The following is an 8,426-nucleotide window of genomic DNA, read 5'->3' on the forward strand; positions in this document are numbered from 1 at the left end:
ACTGACAACATTACAAGTTTTGGTATATATTATATACTTATAAGATATTAATATATAACATAATAAAAATATGATTATTTAATATATATTGGAACCATTTTATTAAGTGGATTTCAATAATGTTCATTAATGTTACCTTTATTAAAATACCAAGTGTGGATCCTTTAATCTCAACTACTTAACTTAAAATTTGAACAATTAAAAATTACCAATTAAAGATTCAAACCATTAAAAGAAATAAAAAACAAAAACAAAAACAAAAAGACATTGTAGTGGACTTGTAATTACCTTAGCTTCCCTGTGGATACGATATTCGGACTCACCGAATTATACTACTTGTGGACAACCTGCTCTTGGGAGTGCAACAATCAAAGTCGCAACACTCGCGCACATGTGCGCCCTGTCTCGCGCATATGCGTGAGGTTTTCTGCCTCGGCACATTGTAGCTCCCGCATATGCGCGCCTAGTCTCGCGCATATGCACGAGGTCTAAAATTTGATTTCGCCCCAGAAATCACAGGCAATCAAATCAGATAAGGTAGGAAATATAACAGAAACAAATAAGAAACTCACATCAATGAAATAACTCTGGGAATTTCAGTCTCATATCTGACTCTGTCTCCCTAGTAGCTTCTTCAATGCCATGACGACTCCACTGAACTTTCACAAGCAGAATCGTCTTCGTTCAGAGCCATTTTTGTTTACGATCAAGAATCTGGATCGGCTTTTCAAAATAACTTAGAGTCTCATCAAGTTCGGCCTCGTCTGGTTGAAGAATATGAAATGCATCAGGAAGATATTTTTGCAATAAAGATACATGAAAGACATCATGTATTCCAGCTAGAGACGGAGGTAGTGCAAGTCGATAGCACGATCACCTATCTTCTCGAGAATTTCATACGGCCCAATATATTGTGCAGACAACTTCCATCTCTTTCCAAATTTGACAATGCCTCTGAAAGGAGAAATCTTCAGAAATACTCTGTCTCCTGCCTCAAATACCAACGATCGTCGTCGAAAATTGGCATATTTGGCCTGTCTATCCTGAGCTATCTTCATTCTTAGACGAATCAGTTTCACTTTCTCCGTCACATCTCGGATCATATCAGGTCCAATCTCAGGTACCTCAGAAATATCATCCCAATAAAGCCGGGATCCGCACTTCTTGCCATACAACGCTTCAAACGGAGCCATTTCTATACTCGTCTGATAGCTGTTGTTGTAAGAAAACTCACAAAGTGGCAAAGAATCTTGCCAACTAGTGCCAAAATCTAGCACTAAAGCTCTAAGCATATCCTCCAATGTCTGGATAGTCTGCTCTGACTGTCGGTCTGTCTGAGAATGATATGCAGTACTCAAATACAAATTCGTACCTAGATCTTGCTGTAAACTATGCTAGAAGTCGAAGTAAACCGAAGATCATGGTCTGATACAATAGACTTCGGCACTCCATGCAATCTGACCACTTCTCTGACATAAATCTCTGCCATCTGTTCATGTCTGTACGTCATCTTGTACGGAATAAAACATGCTGATTTGGTCAATTTGTCAATAACGACCCAAATCGCATCGCAACCTCGGGAGGACTGTGGTAGCTTCGTAACAAAATCCATGGAAATGTGATCTCATTTCCATTCAGGAATAGATAAGCTATGTAACAGACCTCCTGATTTCTTTCTTTCGGCTTTTACCTGTTGGAAATTCAAACATCTGGAAACAAACTCTGCAACATCTGATTTCATCTGTTTCCACCAAAATTGTTTCTTCAAATTGTTATACATCTTTCTGCCACAAGGATGAATAGTAAATCGACTGCTGTGTGCTTCTGACAATATCTGTCGTTTCAAGTCTGAAACATCTGACACAACAAGACGGTTATTCACATGTAAGACATTATCACGAACCTGATACTCGGATAGATGCCCTGATCTGACCATCTCAATCGAATTCTGAACATTCTGATCCACTTTCTCAGCTTCTTTAATTCTCAAAAACAGCTCTGGTTCAACTTGAATTGCATGAAGTCTCAACGGTTTACAATCTGTTTCAAATACTAATCCAGACAAATAGCAATCTTCAATCAAATTTGAAACACCAATCGTCGTTAAGGATAAAGAACATACCTTTCGACTCAGTGCATCAGCTGTGCATCAGCTGTTGCATTTGACTTTCTCGGATAATATTTAATTTCACAATCAAAATCATTCAATAAATCAAGCCATTCTCGTTGCCTCATATTCAATTTTGACTGTGAAAACAGATATTTCAGACTCTTGTGATCAGAATAAATCTCAAACTTCTCACCGTATAGATAGTGTCGCCAAATCGTCAGTGCAAATACTATGGCAGCCAATTCAAGATTATGAATCGGGTAGCGAGTTTCATGTGGCTTCAATTGTCTCGAGGCATAAGCAATGACATGTCCTCACTGCATTAAAACACAACACAATCCTCTGTGAGAAACGTCACGATAAACAACAAAATCACCAGTACCTGATGAAATAGTCAACACCAGAGCACTGGTTAATCTCTTCTTCAACTCTATGAAACTGGATTAACACTCCTCTGACCAAACAAATGGTGCATTCTTCTGAGTCAGCTGAGTAATTGGCTTAGCAATACTGGAGATATCTTTAATAAATCGTCGGTAATAGTCTGCTAAACCCATAAAACTTTGTATCTCTGGCATTGATGTCGGTCTCGGCCAATTGATTACAGCCTCAAATTTGCTAAGATCGACAGAAATCCCATCTTCAGATTTAATGTGTCCCAAAAACACAACCTGTCTCAGCCAAAATTCACATTTCGAAAGCTTGGAATACATTATTTCAGCCCTCAGGATATTCAATACAATTCTCAGATGTTCAGCATGATCATTCAAATTCTTTGAATATATCAGAATATCATCAATAAATATAATCACAAAGTCATCGAGATATTTCTGAAATATATGGTTCATCAAACCCATAAATACAGCTGGAGCATTCGTTAAACCAAACGGCATGACTATAAACTCATAGTGGTCGTATCTGGTTCTGAAAGCTGTATTCGATATATCAGAATCTCTGACTCTCAGCTGATGATATCCAAATCTCAGATTGATCTTGGAATAAACAGAAGAACCCTGCAACTGATCAAATAAATTATCAATACGAGGCAAAGGCTATTTATTCTTTACCGTAACCTTTTTCAGTTGCCGGTAATGAATGCAGAGTCTCATTGAACCGTCTTTCTTTCTGACAAACAGTACTAGAGCACCCCAAGGAGAAACACCCGGTCTGACATAACCCTTGGCCAGTAAATTTTTTAACTGATATTTCAACTCTTTCAATTCAATCGGTGCCATTCTGTATGGAGTTTTCGAAATAGGAACAGTACCTGGTAACAATTCAATGCTGAAGTGTATCTCTCGAACTAGAGGCAAACTCAGAATATCATCTGGGAAAACATCAGCAAACTCACATACCACTGGCAAATCTGTCAATGATGGGCTCGATTTCAGTACATATACTGAATACACAAGGAATCCCTCTACTCCTTTCTGTAATAATCGAGTCATAGATAACGCAGATATCAAAGGAATTCAAGATCTGGAAACCTTACCGTAAAATTTCTACTCTTCAGCCATTTCAAGTCTGAATCTTACGATTTTCTGGAAACAATCTACGGTAGCTCTGTACTTGGTCAGCATATCAATACCAATAATGCAGTCAAAATGAGACAACCCAAGTACAATAAAATCTAACTCAATCTCATTGCCATCATACTGCAACATAATATGTTTAACAGCATTCACTGATATAAGACCTCTCCCCAAAGGTGAAGAGACAGATACTACAACAGATAAAGACTCAACAGGCAATGCATGTATCAATGCAAATATCTCAGATATAAAAGTATGCGATGCACCCGTATCAATCAATATGTAAGCAGGGTAACAACAAAGATAACAGTTACCTGCAACAACATCATCTGGTGCTTCCTGGGCTTATTCTTTAGCCAAAGAAAACACTCTGGCCTGCTTTCTCGGAGGCTGGCTAACAGTCTGGCTTCCTCCTGGCTTCGGCTGTTACTGGGAAGGTGCTGGCTGGAACGAATGAACAGCAGATGATCGTCTATCATGCTGAGCCACTGATCCAGATGATTCTGCTCCCTGGGATCGTTGAGAATTTCGTTGTGGACAAACTCTGGAAAAGTTTCCATGCTGTCTGCAGATGTTGAAACTACCAAATACTCCTTGGCATTTCTCTGTGAGATGACTTCCTCCACAAGTTCTGCAATAGACTCCGGTATAACTCTGACTCTGTCGTGAACCACTGGAGCTAGATGAACTGCTTCCAGATTTCTTAAACTGTTTCCCTCTGGCTTTCAATCGATCTTTTTTCCCATTGCTGCTACTGCCACTCTCAAATCTGGGAGGTGGTTGGTGGAACTGAGGGGAAGTTTGTTGCTGTTTCGGTGCAACATACAAAGCTCTTTTCTGCCTAATCAGGCCTGCTTCAGCTCCCTTTTTTCTATTCAAAGCATCAGCAAAGTTATTCGGTCGCCCTGTGTTCACCAATGTAAAAATCTCGGGGTTCAACCCATTGATAAACTGATCAGCAACAGCTTCATCATTCTCAGCAACATGTGGAGCAAATCGTAGCAAGGTAGAGAACTTTGCCACATATTCTTCAATATTCAGTTGACCATGTCTCAGATTAGCAAACTCTGCACTCTTGTATTTTCTGTACGATACTGGGAAAAAACTTTGATAGAATTCAGTCTTAAAGATTTTCCAAGTAATGACTGTACCTTGATGTTCCAAAGCCCTCTTTGTCGTAAGCAACCAATTCTTTGCAACGTCATGCAACTGGTGCCCAATCAATCTGACTCTTCGCTCATCTGTATAATCCAATGAATCAAACAACTCTAAATATCATCAAGCCAGCTCTCACAGTCAACTGTCGTCTCAGTTTCTTTCAGAGTCAGCGGTTTAAACGACTGAAATCTCTTCAGTAGTGTTTCCAACGGTGTTGCTGTGACATTCATCGAATTAGCTGAGGTACTACCATGTTCTGGGATTCTTCGAGGAGGCATATTTGATTATCAAAAGATTAGTAATCAAATCTGACAAATCTGTCTCAGTTCTCCTCTGATCATCTTAACTCTGATCGAGAATCGGTTCTGATTCATTCTCAAATAATACATATTCCAATCAAATCAGTTAATCAGGTAAACATGTATTAAAACAATAAAACATAATGTGATGCTAGCATGCAAAAGCAGGAAAGAAACTCAATCTACCCTGCTCACTCTCTTCTATCTCAGTCTAAGGAACTTACTGCTCTGATATCACCTGCTGTGGTGACCCGGACGCTAATTCATTTCTTAATCATCTTCGGAATAAATGGATCAATTAAATAAACTGGGTCCAAATTTTTTTTAAATACATAAGTGCGGAATATATGATAATCAATCTTATATAGACATCAAGAGTAAAGGTAAAAGTCTTGTACAAAATACATTCATATCAAACTAAGGTTCAACAACTACATATCCAGTGCTGAAACCAATTCTACTTCTGAGTCCGGATCTCAACGCTAAACTTGATCTCTCATTCTCTTCTTGACCCTGATCTTGTCCCACCTGTTGTCATGCACACATACAAACACAACAACAGCCGGATAACTCCGGTGAGAATATAATTCCAAGTATAAACAACGTATACATGCAATTTATATAAACATATACAAAAGCATATAAAAGTTATCAATAACATGTATCAAAATCTGAAATACATGAGTCGATATAAACTGTAAATCAAACTCTTTGATTCTTAATCTCTGACTCGACTCTTTTCTAGTTTAGGCATCCCGGTTCCCGGACATTGGCACATTATATCGAATATCTGCAATAGGAGTTGATCTACTCCTAAGAACATCGATTTAAACCAAACATCCAGTGTCTTGGAACCTCTGCCAAAGACTCGTTCTCAATATCTATCTTCTATTCTATGCTTTTCTATAAATCAATAGAATAAGCATACACAATCAATGAATTCAAAGGTATTAAAACAATACAAATAAGTATGTGATTTTGGGATAACTCAAGTCGAATCTAACTCGAGTCGTATCTCCCGGTTTAACATTGATTTATACCTTTCTTTTTAGCGATCTGACGAAGTCAAAGTTTTGAATTCGAAGCTGTAAATACTCAATCTGGCAATGGCATTCTAAATATACAATATCACCATTCCATTCAATCAAGACAGCTCACTCTTATCAAATTCTGACAGCACAACAGTACAATCTTGAAATACCGGCAATACAATATTAATAGACATCAATCTCAATAATTCATAATCAATCAACAAAACCATCTGATATCAAATCAGTATAATCTCAATTGAATCAAATCTGAAAAACCATAACAATTTCATATGGTATTTGTTCTTCGATTCGGTTTCGATTATACAATGTCTAATATCTCAAGAACACCGAATATCAATCAAACTCTGATTCCTTCAGTACCATATTTTCGAATCATAACAAAAATTAGTAAAACTTACATACTTATGAAGATCTTGACGAGAGGAACACCGTACTGAACTCGGATCAAAAATCAATTGGTTGGATTGTGCAAAATCACAAGGCTAAGGAGTGCAAAAGCTTGAGGTTTCCCGGAGCTTCCTCGGATGGTTTTTGTTACAATTCTGAAGGGAATGACTAAATTAATATATATATTTATATATATATATATATCATGGATGGCAAGTATAGGTGGCTCCCAATTGGTGCAACACGTATCGCGCATATGCACGACCTTCCCCGGCGCACATGCGGGAGACCTACTGTCTCGGCATATAAACAAACATCTTGCTCGCGCATATGCGTGCCCTGTCTCGCGCATATGCGCGAGGTCTTCTGCCTCGGCACATTGCAGCTCGCGCATATGCGTGCCTAGTCTCGCGCATATGCGCGAGGTCTTCTGCATACTGAAATCTCATGCAGACGAATTATCTCATGATTATATAACTCTGCATACTGAATCATGGTGAATATCGTCTTAATAGGTAGAAAATGCGCTGATTTCGTAAGACGATCCATTATCACCCAAATGGCATTCAATCCCTTAGCGGTATTTGGCAATCCCACTACAAACTCCATTGTGATATTTTAATATTTCCACTCGAGAATAGGGAGTGGCTTCAATTTCCCCGCTGGTCTTTGACTCTGCTTTAACTTGCTGACAATTCAAACACTCGGATACAAATCTCAGAATGTCGCTCTTCATGCCTGGCCACCAATATAACATCTGCAAATCTTTGTACAAATTCGTACTTCCCGGATGGATGGAGTAAGGTGTGTCATGGGCTTCCTTCATAATAAGATCTCTCAAAGAATCCTCACTAGGAATCCATAGACGATCTCGATAACGAACTAAAACATCCACCACTGAATATAAATTCCAGCCCTTAGCTTCATCTCTAGCTCTCCACTTTTGCAACTGTTCATCAGTGGATTGTCCCTCCCGAATTCTATCTCTCAAAGTCGACTGTACTGATAATGTGGCAAGATTTGGGGCCTCGCCCCTAGCGTACAGTGTAAGCTCAAACCACTGTATCTCGGATTGCAACAGTCTTTGGAGTGATACTTGAGTGATAACTGCTTCCTTTCTACTCAACGCGTTTGCCACTACTTTAGCTTTCCCCGGATGGTAACTAATGTCACAATCATAGTCCTTTACTAATTCAAGCCATCTGCGCTGTCTCATATTCAACTCCTTTTGGGTGAAGAATTATTTCAAACTTTTATTGTCGGTGAATATCTTGCACTTCTCCCCATAAAGGTAGTGTCTCCAAATTTTTAGTGGAAAGACTACTGCTGTGTTCAAAATCATGAGTAGGGTAGTTTTTCTCATGAATTTTCAACTGTCTCGACACATAGACGATAACTCGGTCGTTTTGCACCAGAACTACGCCAAAACCAAGTTTAGAAGTGTCGGTATAAAGAACATACTCTCCCTGTCCTGATGGCATAGACAATACCAGCACTATAATCAAAGCTTGCTTTAACTTGTCAAAACTGTCTTGACACTCGGGTCCCCATACAAACTTTGCATTCTTCTTTGTCAAGGTGGTCATAGGTACCGCTATAGATGAGAACCCCTAAATAAACTTGCGATAATAGCCAGCTAGTCCCAAGAAACTGCGAATCTCGGTAACACTCTTTAGTGCTGACCACTCCTTCACTGCTTCCACTTTACTTGGATCAACTTCAACTCCCTCACTAGAAATGATGTGGCCTAAGAATGCCACTCTATCAAGCTAAAACTAGCACTTGCTGAATTTTGCATATAGCTTCTTGTCTTGCAGTACTTGCAGTGCTGTCCTCAAATGACGGCTATGCTCCTCTCTGCTCTTGGAATAGATCAATATGTCATCAA

Source organism: Primulina eburnea, chromosome 3, assembly GCF_022965805.1.
Source record: "Primulina eburnea isolate SZY01 chromosome 3, ASM2296580v1, whole genome shotgun sequence".
NCBI lineage: Eukaryota > Viridiplantae > Streptophyta > Magnoliopsida > Lamiales > Gesneriaceae > Primulina > Primulina eburnea.